We start from the raw sequence: 15,275 nt of genomic DNA on the forward strand, positions 1-15,275 counted from the left end.
TAAAAAAGGGGGTGGGGTGGGGTGGTTAGGGCTGTTATTGGAGGAGGGGGTATTAGTATTAGCCTTCCAATGGGCAGGCTCCAGATAGGGTGGGAATGGTATGGGGGAATGGCTTAAGAGAGATGGAAGAAGAGATCCTGTCTAGGGAACAATTAGATAAGGGACGGCTTAACCCCGAGATACATAATGGTTGCAGGAATTGAATTGAATTGAATTGAATTGAATTGAATTGAATTGAATTGAATTGAATTGAATTGAATTGAATTGAATTGAATTGAATTGAGGTAATCCTCGATTTACAACAGTTCATTTAATCGCCATTCAAAGTCAAAACAGCACTGGAAAAAGTGACTTATGACCTTTTTTTTCACACTCACGACCATTGCAAAATCCCAGAAAATTCAGATGCTTGACAACTGGCTGGCTCTTATTTATGACGGTCCCAGCGTCTCAGGGTCAGGTGATCCTTATTTGCGACCTCCCCACGAGCAAAGTCAACGGGGAAGCCAGATTCACAACCTTAACGACCGTATCCCTAACTTAGCAACTTCAGTGATTCACTTAACGAATGTGGCAAGAAAGGTCGTAAAATGGGGCGAAATTCACTGAACAAATGTCTCACTTAGCGACATAAATTTTGAGCTCCATTGTGGTTGTAAGCCGAGAACGACCTGTACTTTATTTGGCCAAATGTGACTAGACACACAAGGAATTTGTCTCTGATACGGAAGCACTCAGGAAGACGATCAGGAGGGACCCTCCCAAGTTTCTCAGGCTGTATAGGAGACGGTGGAGATTTGTACCTTCAAATGTGCAAGACGGGTGTCGGTCTTAGGCCAGACAACAAACACAACCGTATTGTGTTTGTTGTCTGTTGTATTATTTGACTGTAAGGCTCCATTAACAAAATCTTGCAAGTCCGAAAGAACAAATCTCCCACTGTCACTTTTACATCCTGAGAAACTAGGGAGGGTCCCTTCTGAGCTTCTTTCTTCATCCGTTATGCAGCTGAGGGCTAAGCCAGGAGTCCCCAACCCCTGCGCCACAGCCCACTACTGGGCCTTGAGTCGTTTGGAACCCCTGTCGCGAAAGTCACGGGCGAGCGCTCGCATCCCCACTTCTGCAAGCAGCAGGCGAGCGCGGGCATGGACGCCCGTCGCTCGTGCCTTCCCCAAAGGCAGCAACAGAGTTGGAAGGGAACTTGGAGGTCATCTAGACCAACCCCCTGCTCACACAGGAGACCTGTACTAGGGATTCGAACTGCCGAACTGCTGACCTTTTTGATCGACAAACTCAGTGTCTTAACCAATGAACTAAGGGCTAAGTTGCCTCTTATCTAACTGTTCCCTAAGCAGCATTTCTTCCCCCCTGTGTCTCAAGGTCTTTCTCACACACCGTTACAGAACCCAACTCCCAGAATTCACAGCTCTCCTCTCCAAAGGGATTTACGGGCCTTCTAAGAGCTGCCATCCCAAGAGAAGCCACCAGGGGGAGAAACACTAATTAATGGAGTTCCATCTCCACCCAAGGAATTCTGGGAATTAGCTCAATGGTGCCAAATTATTGGTTGTTCTCTATGGGATCACAGCCTCCTGGATTACTGGACTACAGTTCCCTTCACTGCAGCCCACAAGGCCAGGGTCCCTACTGGCTGGGAGTCATTGGAACTGTAGTCCGAGATAGCTCTAAAGCTGGCATGTCAGACTTCAATCCCAACAATTCTCAGCCTGAATCGACCATAGTTATATAAACTGGAATAACAGAAGCATTATTTTCCACGCCTGCCCTTGGTTAGCCGATTATAGCTAGTCCTCGATTTACAACGATCCATTGTTCAATTGTTCAAAGTTACAACAGCCCGGAAAAAAAAAGGTGGTTTAGGATTGGTCCTTGCATTTATGACCGTTGCAACGATCCCGTGATCTTAATTGGCACGTATTAATGATGGTTGCAGCATCCCGGAATGACGTGATGTCATCTTCCAAGCCGGCTTCTGACCGGCAAAATCAACGAGGGAAACTGGATTCACTTAACAACCACGTGATTCATTTAACAACATGATTCACAGCTGCGGTAATTTACCTACAAACCATAGCAAATAAAAGTCCTAAAATCGGATACGACTGACTTAACAACTTCCTTGTTTAGGAAGGGAACTTCTGGCTGGTGATAGTCATCGTAAGTCGAGGACTACCTGTGGAATCGATATAACAGAAGAAACACTCGCATTTTCTCTGTTTAACCCAATGGGGATTCTCGGAATGATCCATCCATGGTGGCATGGGAGAATTGCTAAGATATGTTGGCTGGGGAATTCTGGGAGTTGAAGTTCAGAGATCTTAAAGTTGCCAAGTTGGAGATCCCTGATGTAGAACAGTGGCTCTATTTAAAATTATTTGATTTAATTATGTTTAAGGGTAGGTCTGCTTAAAATGGGGGGGGGGGAGAGAGGAAAGGAATTGGATTGATATGATATGAGCTAACAGGCCCGATATCTAAGGAGCTAAATCGATTAGATTTCAAATTGATTAGCTAGGTTTATGAAACAAGTTCTTGTACAAACCCAAATTTCCCCTAATCCAAGTCTCACCCTTTTCCTTGCCTTTTACCTCAAGCAAACAAGAACTGAATGTGAATAACTTTGCACTAGATCCGTACACCTAAGCTTTTAAAGCAGTAATTTTCCAACCGGACCCCTGGAAGATGGGTGGACTTCAACTCCCAGAATTCCCCAGCCAGCCATGTTGGCTGGGGAATTCTGGGAGTTGAAGTCTACCCGTCTTCGAGTCGCCATGTTGGAAAAAAACATGGTTTTGAAATCTTTAATGGTAAACCAGACCACCTAGCTTGACAGTTTCTGGGATCACATCAGACAGAAGACTCCATAACACCCACCCAAAACTCTGTACATGCTCTATTCTCTGGGATACACCTTATGTGGCACTGAGACTCTTAGGATGCAATTAGAATTGTAGCAAAGTAGAGAGCTGGAATTCGGATGGGGTTGAAGGCCCCATGTGCAAAGTATGAACCCTTCCATTACGCCTCAATAAGGACCAGAAACTTAATTGGAGAGCCGAATAGCAAAACTGGCCTATTCTTGAACTGTGTGGTGCCAAGATGGTGTAGAAATCATTGGCATTATGCCAGCTGCTACCTCCGAGGACATTCTCTTGGGGAAATAATAAGATTGGCCAGAAATATGAAATCAGGGCTGGGGAAACGATGGTCCCTTTAAGACTCGTGGACTTCAACTCCCAGAATTCCTGAGCCACCTTCAGGAATTCTGGGAGTTGAAGTCCACGAGTCTTAAAGGGGCCGTCATGCCCCACCTCAGGACTAAATGCTTTTCACGAAGTCCATTTGTGTCCCAGATCGGTCGTAAGAAGGGACGTGTTGAACCAAAGGGAAACGCAAGGATATTGCTGGGTGAGAAAATAAAAAATTGCCCGGCGCCTGAAGACGAAAAGAACAGCAACAATAATTATGATCGCTTTTTTCCTGCCTGTCCCATCACCAGCAGGGCTGAGAAAATCTACCTAATGCAGCCAGATTCTATTCAAGGGTAAAACGATCTACCTCAACAATGGCAAAGCTGCGACCCGTCTTCGGCCTTGTACAATCCCCCAACAATATCCTGCGTTTTTAACCAGTGGATTCACAACAATGACAGGCAGACAGTTGCTATGAGCTAAGGAGCAGAACAGGACAGAATAGCGGAGTTTGGAGGGACCTTGGAGGTCTTCTAGTCCAACCCTATACCACTTCAGACAAGTGGTTGTCCAATCTCTTCATAAAAACCTCCAATGATGGAGTACTCACAACTTCTAGTGGCAAGTTGTTCCACTGGTTAATTTTTTCTCACTGTCAGGAAAGGCTGAGGTGATTTAAGCTTTTCAGAAAGCTTTTGGCACACAAAACTCTTTTAATTCGTACAAATCTCTGTACAAGCTAGAACTGTACCGAAGAAGCTTCTTGATGAGAAGCGAAATGTCTTCAAGGAAAAATAAAGTCCAATTGCCTATTGGAAAAAGGCCCTTTGGGGTCCACTCTTAATTTGAATTTAATAAACTCTTAAGAATGTACTACCCAGGAGGGATAGTCCTTGACTTATAACCCGCATTGAGGCCAAAACGTCTATTACTAAAGCGAGAGTGACTTTGGCTCTATTTTATCATCTTTCTTGTTTAAGGGAGTCGCTGCAGTTGTTAAGCGAGTCGCACGGTTGTTAAATGAATCTCGCTTGCTCTATTGACTTTGCTCGTCCGAAGGTCGCAAAAAACGGCATCGCGAGGCGGTCATAAATACGAGCCAGTTGCCAAGTGTCTGGATTTCGATCGCGTGACCATGGGGATGGTGCGGACGGTCGTAAGTGTGAAAAAACGGTCATAACTCACTTTTGTTCCCTGTGATGTTGTAACTGCGAACGTCCCTAAATGAATGGTTGTAAGTTGAGGACGACCTGCGTTGTAATGAAATAGTGATGGAGACTTGGAGGCTGAGAAATCTGCTTATGTTATAGAACAGGGGTCTCCAACCTTGGCCATTTTAAGACCTGTGGACTTCAACTCCCAGAATTCCTCAGCCAGTGAAGCTTCACTGGCTGAGGAATTCTGGGAGTTGAAGTCCACAGGTCTTAAAGTGGCCAAGGTTGGAGACCTCTGTTATAGAGAGGAGGAATTGCAATGAAGTGATGTGTTCCAACAGGGAAGAAGAAGGAAGGAAGGAAGGAAGGAAGGAAGGAAGGAAGGAAGGGAAAAGGAAAGAAAGAAAGAAAGAAAGAAAGAAAGAAAGAAAGAAAGAAAGAAAGAAAGAAAGAAAGAAGAGAAAAAGAAAGAAAGAGGAAGGAAGGAAGGAAGGAAAAGAAAGAAAGAGGAAGGAAGGAAGGAAGGAAAAGAAAGAAAGAAAGAAAGAAGAAGGAAGGAAGGAAGGAAAGAAAAGGAAGGAAGGAAGGAAGGGAAGGCAGAAAAAGAAAGAAAGAAAGAAAGAGGAAGGAAGGAAGGAAGAGAAAGAATGAAAGAAAGGAAGGAAGGAAGGAAGGAAGGAAGGAAGGAAGGAAGGCAGAAAGAAAGAAAAAGAAAGAATGAAAGAAAGAATGAAAGGAAGGAAGGAAGGAAAAGAAAGAAAGAGGAAGGAAGGAAGGAAGAAAAAGAATGAAAGAATGAAAGAAAGGAAGGAAGGAAGGAAGGAAGAAAAAGAAAGAAAGAAAGAAGAAGGAAGGAAGGAAGGAAGGCAGAAAAAGAAAGAAAGAAAGAAAGAGGAAGGAAGGAAGAGAAAGAATGAAAGAAAGGAAGGAAGGAAGAAGCAGAAAGAAAAAAGAAAGAATGAAAGAAAGAATGAAAGGAAGGAAGGAAAAGAAAGAAAGAAAGAGGGAAGGAAGGAAGGAAGAAAAAGAATGAAAGAAAGAAGGAAAGAGGAAGGAAGGAAGGAAGGGAGAACTATGAACAGCTGGAAGTGATGGTGGGGTCCTTCTTCCATCCTTCGTCTCCTTTTCAGTTCCACCTTCCTTCCATAATGGAGTTCATGGAAGCATGATGGAGCACTCAACCAACGGAACAGCTAGCCTCAATATATTGCGGGTGCTCCATCACTGAAGGCTTTCAAAAAGAAATATCTGAAATATATATAGGGCTTCCCGCTCGAGCTGCGGGTTGGACTGAAGGACCCTCCAAGGTCCCTTCCAAACTCTGTAAGTTTCTCTGTCCAGGATTATAACAAAGGCAGGCGCACAATCGAATTGTAGCATTGGAAGGTACCTGGGGATTAAATCTGCAGATGATCTTAAACTGGCAGGAATAGCCAATGCTCCAGAAGACAAGCTAAGCATCCAGAAAAGATCTTGACAGACTTGAACAATGGGCCCCTATCCAACAACATGAAATTTAATGTGGAGAAAAGCAAGGTGTGTTTTTTTTTTACACCTGAGAAAGGTACATGGTTGTTAAGTAAATCTGGCTTCCCCGAAGGGACAAGTACAGATTAGGCGAAATCTGGTAACCATGAGAGGGACCTTGGAGTCCTAGTGGACGATCGCTTAAACATGAGCCAGCCGTGTGCGGCAGCAACCATAAAAAGCTAACACAATCCTTGGTTGTATCAACAGAGACATAGAATCAAAATCACGTGATGTGTTAGTACCGCTTTGTAAAACCTTAGTAAGGCCCCACCTGGCATCCTGCATCCAATTTTGGTCACCATACTACAAAAAAGAGGTTGAGAGTTTGGAAAGAGTTCAGAGAAGAGCAACTGAGCAGCCAAAAAGAAAGAGAGAGGAGGGGAGGAGAAGAAAGAAAGAAAGAAAGAAAAAAAAAAGAAAGAAAGAAAGAAAGAAAGAAAGAAAGAAAGAAAGAAAGAAAGAAGAGAGTGAGAGAGAGAGTGAGAGAGAAAGAAATGAAGAAAGGAAGGGAGAGAGAAAAGAAAGAAAGAAAGAAAGAAAGAAAGAAGAAGAAAAGAAAGAAAGAAAGAAAGAAAGAAAGAAAAGATCAGCAGCCAAAAAAGCTAATACAATCCTTGGTTGTATAAACAGAGGCATAGAATCAAAAATCACGTGAAGTATTAGTACTGCTTTGTAAAGCCTTAGTAAGTCCACAGCTGGAGTCCTACGTCCAGTTTTGATCCCCACATTACCAAAAAAAGAGGTTGAGAGTTTGGAAAAAGTTCAGAGAAGAGCAACTGAGCAACCAAAGAGAAAGAGAGAGGAGGGGGAAGAAGGAGAAGGAGGAGAAGAAAGAAGAGAAGAAAGAAAAGAAAGAAAAGAAAGAAAAGAAAGAGAGAAGGAAGGAAGGAAGGAAGAAAGAAAGAAAGAAAGAGAAGAAGAAAGAAAGAAAGAAAGAAAGAAAGAAAGAAAGAAAGAAAGAAAGAAGAAAGAAAGAAGAAAGAAAGAAAGAAAGAAAGAAAAGAAAGAAAGAGAAGAAAGAAAGAAAGAGAAGAAAGAAAGAAAGATCAGCAGCCAAAAAGCTAATACAATCCTTGGTTGTAATAAACAGAGGCATAGAATCAAAATCACGTGAAGTATTAGTACCCGCTTTGTAAAGCCTTAGTAAGTCCACAGATGGAGTCCTACGTCCCAGTTTTGATCCCCACATTACCAAAAAAGAGGTGAGAGTTTGGAAAAAGTTCAGAGAAGAGCAACTGAGCAACCAAAGAGAAAGAGAGAGGAGGGGGAAGAAGGAGAAGGAGGAGAAGAAAGAAGAGAAGAAAGAAAAGAAAGAAAGAAAGAGAGAAGGAAGGAAGGAAGGAAGGAGGAAGGAAGGAAGGAAGGAAGGAAGGAAGAAGAAAGAAAGAAAGAAAGAAAGAAAAGAAAGAAAGAAAGAAAGAAGAAAAGAAAGAAAGAAAGAAAAGACCAGCAGCCAAAAAAGCTAACACAATCCTTAGTTGTATCAACAGAGGCATAGAATAAAAATCATGTGAAGTTTTATAAAGCCTTAGTAAGGCCCCACCTGGCATCTTGCAACCAATTTGGTCCCCACATTACAAAAAAAGAGGTTGAGACTTTGGAAAAAGTGCAGAGAAGAGCAACTAAGAGGATTAAAGGCCTGGGGACTAAAACATATGATGAACAGTTGCAGGAATTGGGGTTTGGCCAGTCTAGAGAAAAAAAGGGACTAAGGGGGACATGAGAGCAGTATCCCAGTATTTGAGGGGCTGCCACAAAGAAGAGTTGGGGGTCAAATTATTCTCCAAAGCACCAGAAGGCAGGGACAAGAAATGACGGATGGAAACTCATCAAGGAGAGAAGCAACCTGGAATTAAGGAGAAACTTCCCAACAGGGAGGACAATTAACCAGTGGAACTGCTTGCCACCAGATGCTGTGGGTACTTGAAAACTTCCTTCTTGAAAACCCCCAGTGATGGAGCACCCACAACTTCTGGAGGCAAGCTATTCCACTGATTAATTTATCCTTATTCTGGGTTGCTTCTCTCCTTGATGAGTTTCCATCCGTGGCTTCTTGTCCTGCCTTCAGATGATTTGGAGAATAGCTTGACTCCCTCTTCTTTGGGGCAGCCCCTGAGATATTGGAAGACTGCTATCATGTCATCCTTAGTCCTTTTCTTCATTAGCAGTTGCGCCAATCATTTAATAATTTTAATAATTTTTAAATTTTGTCTGTCCTTGTGCTTTTAATCAGGCTGTACACTGCCCTGAGTCCTTCGGGAGATAATAATAATAATAATAATAATAATAATAATAATAATAATAATAATAATAATAATAATAATAATAATAATAATGATGATGATGATGATGATGATGATGATGATGATGATGATGATGATGATGCACGGATTGAAGATAAGCAGCAAGAAAAAAATCACAAAGTACCGGGACTTGCAAATTGAAGTTGAGCGACTGTGGAAAAAGAAATCGTGTGTTGTCCCGATTGTAATTGGAGCCCTCGGGGCAATACCCAAAGGGCTACCCCGCTATTTAGAAATTCTAAATTTGCCGGACTTGAACATTTTGACTCTACAAAAAACCACCTTACTCGGAACAGCTTACATCCTCCGACGATACCTTAACAGTTCCTAGGTCCTTGGTTAGGACTCGAGCTGCTGAGCTATTAACCAGCCTCAAAGGCTGTGAATCTCACTAAAGATTAACCAATAATAATAATAATAATAATTAAACTAGACACACCCAGTTCCTGCAACTGTTCTTCATATGTTTTCGCCTCCAGTCCCCTCATCATCTTCATTGCTCTTCTCTGCACTCTTTCTAGAGTCTCAGCATCTTTTTTACATCATGGCGACCAAAACTGGACGCAGAATGCCAAGTGTGGCCTCACCAAGGCCTTATAAAGCGGCATTAACACTTGACGTGATCTTGATTCTATCCCTCTGTTGATGCAGCCTAGGACTGTGTTGGCTTTTTTGGAAGCTGCTGCACACGGCTGGCTCAGATTTCAAGAAGCCACTCAGCCCAAACTGGGCCTGAAGGTCAGCAGATGGAGGACCAGGCCACCATCTCAGCCACCTGTCCTGCCTCCTCAGGATCAAGCCTGCTCTTCCTTTGTCTCAAACAGCCAGGACAATAAGCCACCATTCGTGGGCCTCTTAAAGGAAGCCGCGAACAGAGGGCTTGTGTTGTCAGCGGCATATTTGGGGGGCCCGGCCATCTGTCTCTGAGTTGACGACCACGGTGGATGGCAGCTGTCCCTAGATTCTGCCAGCATCCCCAGGGGAAGGGGGTGGGGTGGGCTTCAACCATCTTGCTCCAACATCTGACAATCCATCAGGGAGCCTTCTTAACCAACCGTCGTGTCTGTTCCAGCCCCCAGAGAAGACGGTGCAAAATTCAGCCGTGCAGAAATTAAACCGAGGGAGAAATGATAAAGAGAGCTGCAGCAGAGGTTTTGATCTGAACGTCCCATGTTTGATGATGATGATGATGATGATGATGATGATGGCTGCATTTTTCTCCAAAGTAGGGAGAAAGCAGTGGAGAATTTTTATTTTAAAGCTGACCTCCAGGTTTTCAGGCATTTGGCATAACATTTTAAAGAAGGAAGGGAAGGAAGAAGGGAAGGAAGAAGGAAAGAAGGAAGGAAGAAGGGGAAGGAAAGGAGGAAAGGAAAGGAAAAGAAAAGGCAAAGAAGAAGGAAGGAAAGAAGGGAGGGAGGGAGGGAGGAAGGAAAGGAAAAGAAAAGAAAAGAAAAGAAAAGGCAAACAAGAAGGGGAAGGAAAGAAGGGAGGGAGGAAGGAAGGAAAGGAAGGAAGGAAGGAAAGAGGAAAGGAAAAGAAAAGGAAAAGAAAAGGCAAAGAAGAAGGGGAAGGAAAGAAGGGAGGGAGGAAGGAAGGAAAGGAAGGAAGGAAAAGGAAGGAAGGAAGGAAGGAAAGGAAAAGGCAAAGAAGAAGGGGAAAGAAAGAAGGAAGAAAGGAAGGAAAGTAGGAACGGAAAGGAAAAGAAAAGGCAAAGAAGAAGGGGAAAGAAAGAAGGGAGGGAGGGAGGGAGGGAAGAAGGAAGGAAGGAGGAGGAAAGGAAGGACTACATGCTGTTATTTCTTAGAGCAACAAAATATAGTCAGAGTCCCCATGGTGAGTTGGGTGGCATAGAAGTTTAGTAATCAATAAATAAATTAGTTCACCAAATATCCTGATAATGGCAGCAGGTCCTGGCTGGGGAATTCTGGGAGTTGAAGTCCACCCTTCTTAAAGGTGCCAAGGATTCAGAAACGCTGGCTTAGACAGACCGTGAGGCCACGGGGTTCCTTGTGGAAGAAGAGATTGTGAAGGGCTGGGCAGCCACAAGACAGGGGAGGGGGCTGCCTTCTGTCCGGGCAGGAAATGCAGCCCCCTCTCCCCTGTTTGCAATGTATTCAAATCCCTTGGGGGGAGGGGGGGCTCTTTGGAATCTCTGCCTTTGGGCCAAGATCTTCTAGACTTCTGGGCTGCACGTTCTCACAAGCTATGCAAGACCCACAGAGCGACGGCAGAGTGGGTTTCCCTCCCCTCCCCTCCTCCCACCCACCCTTATCTGCCCAGTGGTGGGATTCAAATAACTTAACAACCGGTTCTCTGCCCTAATGAACAGCTGGATAAGCGTGGCTCGGTGGTCATTTGACCGTGTGGCTCGGTGGACATGTGACCGTGTGGGCATGACCAACTCAATGTCACTCAGGTTGATGGGTGCTTCACCTTAGCTGTTACAATGTAACAAGGGTTAACCAGAGAGGCAGTTTCTGTAAGCAGGGCAATAAAGATTAGGCTAGAACTAACACCAGAATGTTTCCTTCCTGCCTTCCTTGCAGGATTAGCCCTGTAAAGCAGGGAAAAAAACAAAATAAGATTTCTTCCAACAACCAGTTCTCCGAACTGCTTAGAAAGTTAACAACCGGTTCTCCCGAATAGGTGCGAACTGGCTGAATCCCACCACTGAATGGCACTGAAAAAAGGAAGTTATGGCCGTTTTTTCACACTTAACGACCATTGTAACCTCCCCAGGGTCACTGATCAAAATTCAGACGCTTGACCACTGACTTGTATTTATGACAGTCACAGAGTCCCAGGGGGGAGGTGTCAGGTGATCCCCTTTTGTGACCTCCCAACCAGCAAAGTCAACGGGGAAGCCGGATTCGCTTAACGGCCGTGGTACTCACTTAACAACTGCAGGAGTTCACTTAACAACCGTGGCAAGAAAAGTCATCAAATTGGGGGGGATAGAAACTCACTCAACAGTCTTGCTTAGCGGCAGAAACGTCGGGCTCAATTGTGGTCATAGGGCGAGGACGACCAATAGAACAACACCCAGTTTTTTGGGGGGGGGACGATAGAGATGCGTACCGAAAGGCTCACAACTGTCTCCTCTCACCTGGCGCTGTTTGGACTGGCTTGGATGGGCACCATGGGAGTTGTAGTCTGAAGGTTCAGGGAATTATGGAAGCTGTAGGGGACGTCTCATTTGATAGCGCTGTTCCGTTACTTCCCACCTCCTGCATCCCTTTCGCTTCCTCTTCCTGGGGAACAGGAAAATTTGGCAAGCACATTTGTGAAGGGGGTGTGATTGTTGTGCGTTGTGGTTCAGTTCAACGGGGAACGGGCAAGATTCCTGGCTAAGACCCTGGCAAAGATGAAGATGTGGCTGGAGACCCTCTTCCAAGCCCCCCACCCCACCCCACATGCTATGGAAAAGCTGAGTAACACAACTCCCCTTCTACTACCCTGAATAAAAAGCTGGCTTTTTCTTTTCTTTTTTTGCTCGAGTCTTGTTGAAAGTGTCCCGGTGATTTAAGGCCTCCACATACACACACCATAGCTACAACTGTTGGCATCCCGGGCTTGTGGTGTACTGGTATCAACTGGGAATAGGGTGGGCATGGCTATCGGTTTAAAAGAAAAGGAGGCGGGCACCCAGGATGGCCTCTTTCTGAATTCAGCCAGTAATTCCACATTTTTTTTTTTTAAATCTCATCCGCTTTAAAAGGTGTGGACTTCAACTCCCAGAATTCCCCAGCCAGCTCTGAATTCTGGGAGTTGAAGTCCACCTTTCTTTAAAGCGGTCAGAATGGCGAAACACAACTGTAGCTGCTCTCAGTAGCAACATACAAGTAGTTCTCGACGTACGACCGGCCGTTTAATGGATGTACCAAGTTATGACGGATCTCCCAAAAGTACTTTACACAACCCATTTTTGGGAATGATGACGGCCGCACACAAACGCATACGGGCGAGGATCGCATTTATAAGGCCCTGATGGCGATTTATGACTTTTTTGGACCAGAGTTTTATTTCCACTTTCTGGCCAAAAAAACAAACAAAAACCCACCTATTGGGGGGAAGGGCGGTGGATGGATTCGCATAACGACCGTCGTGAGAAGCAATGGGAACTTCCAAACTGAACACAGAATGACTCGGCTTACGACCGCAAGGACTGATGACTGTGATTATGGTCGTGAGTCGAGGATTACTGTATATCAACCCTACCCAGGGGTTGGGAGGGGATCATGGAGGTTGTAGTCAAGGATGGGGAAGGGTTGACAAGAGAAGCAGACAGCCCCCCCAAAAAATGTCCAAGAATCCTGCTTGACTTGGCTGGCTGCTTTGAGGTACGCTGGATTGGGAAAAAGGGCAGCCGGGCATCTCTCTGTTATTTCCCCCAGGACCCCCCCCCCAAATCCTGCCCCCCTTGGGACCCCCCCCTCCAGGGTCTGGGATCTTGCCCAGTTCATGCGTGAGGGGAGACGCCACCAAGTTCTGCTCTCAAGAGTCTTTTGTATACCACAAACTTTTTGTATATTTTTAATTCTGCTGCAACATGATAATAAATTCATTTCAATAAAAACTGTCTCGTTGGCCTGAGTCTTTTATTTATTTCCCCCCCCCCCTTCCTGGCTGATTTCCACTAAGCAACAAGAGCTCGTTTTGTGTGTGTGTGGGGGGTCCCCGGTGCTTTTTCTGCAATGGGTTGTTTCCTTGCGAACGTTTAATGACCCAACTAGGTAACATCATCAGTGCTTCAAGGGAGGGAGGTTTGCGGAGGTGAGGAGGAAGAGGAGGAAGAAGAGCAGGACTGTGGGTTCCTTGGGGTTCCTTGGGACGTTTCAGGACCCAACTAGATAACATCATCAGTGCTTCAAGGGAGGGAGGTTTGCAGAGTTGAGGAGGAGGAGGGAGGAGGAAGAGGAGGAGGAGGAGGAGGAGAACGACAGTGGGGTCCTTGATCCTCTCTGAGCTTGGTTATTCTCTTACAGACATTTCATTACCAGACTAGGTGATATCATCAGTGCTAGAAGAGAGTGGGGTTTGCTTTCTGTTTATATACAGTGCCTTGCCCTGCCAGTGTCAGTCTAATGTTCCTGGTGGTTTCTTCATTAGGCTATTATTCATTGTTTGATTATGGTATGTTGGTAGTTTCTGAATTGTCCCATCAACACAGAGAGGGAAAATCACTTGTATATAAATAGAGGGCAACCCCCAAACTCTTTAACACTGACGATGTTACTTCCTCCTCCTCCTCCCTCCTCTTCCTCCCCCCTTCCTTCCTCTCTTCCTTCCTTCCTTCTTTCCTTCCTTCCTTCCTTCCTTCTAGCACTGATGATGTTCCCTAGTTGGGTCATGAAACGTCTGCAAGAAAACAGCCAAGCTCAGAAAGCACCAAGGACCCCACAATTCTTCTCCTCCTCCTCCTCCTCCCCCTCCTCCTTCCTTCCTTCCTTCCTTCCTCCCTTCCTTCCTTCCTTCCTTCCTTCCTTCCTTCCTTCCTTCCTTCCTTCTAGCATTGATGATGTTCCCTAGTTGGGTCATGAAACGTCTGCAAGAAAACAGCCAAGCTCAGAAAGCACCAAGGACCCCACAATTCTTCTCCTCCTCCTCCTCCCCCTCCTCCTTCCTTCCTTCCTTCCTTCCTCCCTTCCTTCCTCCCTTCCTTCCTTCCTTCCTTCCTTCTAGCACTGATGATGTTCCCTAGTTGGGTCATGAAACGTCTGCAAGAAAACAGCCAAGTTCAGAGAGCACCAGGGACCCCTCAGTTCTCCTCCTCTTCCACTCCACACACCCTACTTCCCTTTAGCACTGATGATGTTATCTAGATGGGTCATGAAACGTCTACAAGGAAACAACCAAGCTCAGAGAGGACCCCACAGTTCAACCCTGAGCTACAGACATTCTTTTCTCTTGATCTCTCTTCCTTTCTGCAAGCGGACTAAATTAGTAATTGCCTAGAGATGTTGGGAGTGGAGGATTAAGGGACAGTGAACTTTTTATTATTATTAATAGTTTTTATTTTTTTAAAAGAATCTTAAGCGAAAGTAAGGGCCTTGGTAGCACAGTGGTCTAAAGCACCCTGTTATTAAGACCAGCTGCCTGCAATTACTGCAGGTTCGAATCTCCCCAGGCTCAAGGTTGACTCAGCCTTCCATCCTTTCTAAGGTAGGTAAATTGAGGACCCAGTTTGTGGGGGCAATAAGCTGACTTTGTATAAATATACAAAAGGATGAAGGCTATTGCTTAGCGCATTGTAAGCCGCCCTGAGTCTCCGGAGAAGGGCGGCATATAAATCAAATTAAAAAAGAAGAAGAGGAGGAGGAGGAGGAGGAGGAGGAGGAGGAGGAGGAGGAGGAGGAGGAGGAGGAGGAGGAAGATAGGAGCCCTGGTAGCGCAGCAGACTAAAGCACTGTTAAGTAACACCAGCTGTCTGCAATTACTGCAAGTTCGAATCTCGCCAGGCTCAAGGTTGACTCAGCCTTCCATCCTTTCTAAGGTGGGTAAATTGAGGACCCAGTTTGTGGGGGCAATAAGCTGACTTTGTATAAATATACAAAAGGATGAAGGCTATTGCTTAACACATTGTAAGCCGCCCTGAGTCTCCGGAGAAGGGCGGCATATAAATCAAATTTAAAAAAAAAAAAAAAGTACAAAGCGAAAGTAAAGACAATGGGAAAAAAGTAGGAAGGCAGGAAAAGAGAAAGGAAAAAAAGAACAGGGACTTCCCCATTTTTTCCAGCGCAGTAAATTACATAATAAAGTTATAATCTCAACTTTTTAAGAATAGTGAGCCCTACCCATTTCTATAACAACCGCCTATTTTAATCATCAAAACTCAAAGTCAAATTTTTGTTTTTTTCTTCTTCCCTCTTTCGAGCAGAAAGTACGCAAGCAGTTTCCAAGTGAAGCAAATGCTAGAAACATTTTTTTCCCTTAATTAGAACCATCAATTTTGCTGTCTCCTGCCAGCTCCGTCTTCTTTTCAATCCGTTCCTCCGTTGTGGGAGTTGACACAGCTTTTCCCATTTTTGTGCATTGAAGATTCTTGCTGCAGTCGACATATATAATAACAATTT

This window comes from Pituophis catenifer, unplaced genomic scaffold (assembly GCF_029215685.1).
Source record: "Pituophis catenifer annectens isolate HBS135680 unplaced genomic scaffold, rPitCat1.0.hap2 SCAF_3, whole genome shotgun sequence".
Taxonomy (NCBI): domain Eukaryota; kingdom Metazoa; phylum Chordata; class Lepidosauria; order Squamata; family Colubridae; genus Pituophis; species Pituophis catenifer.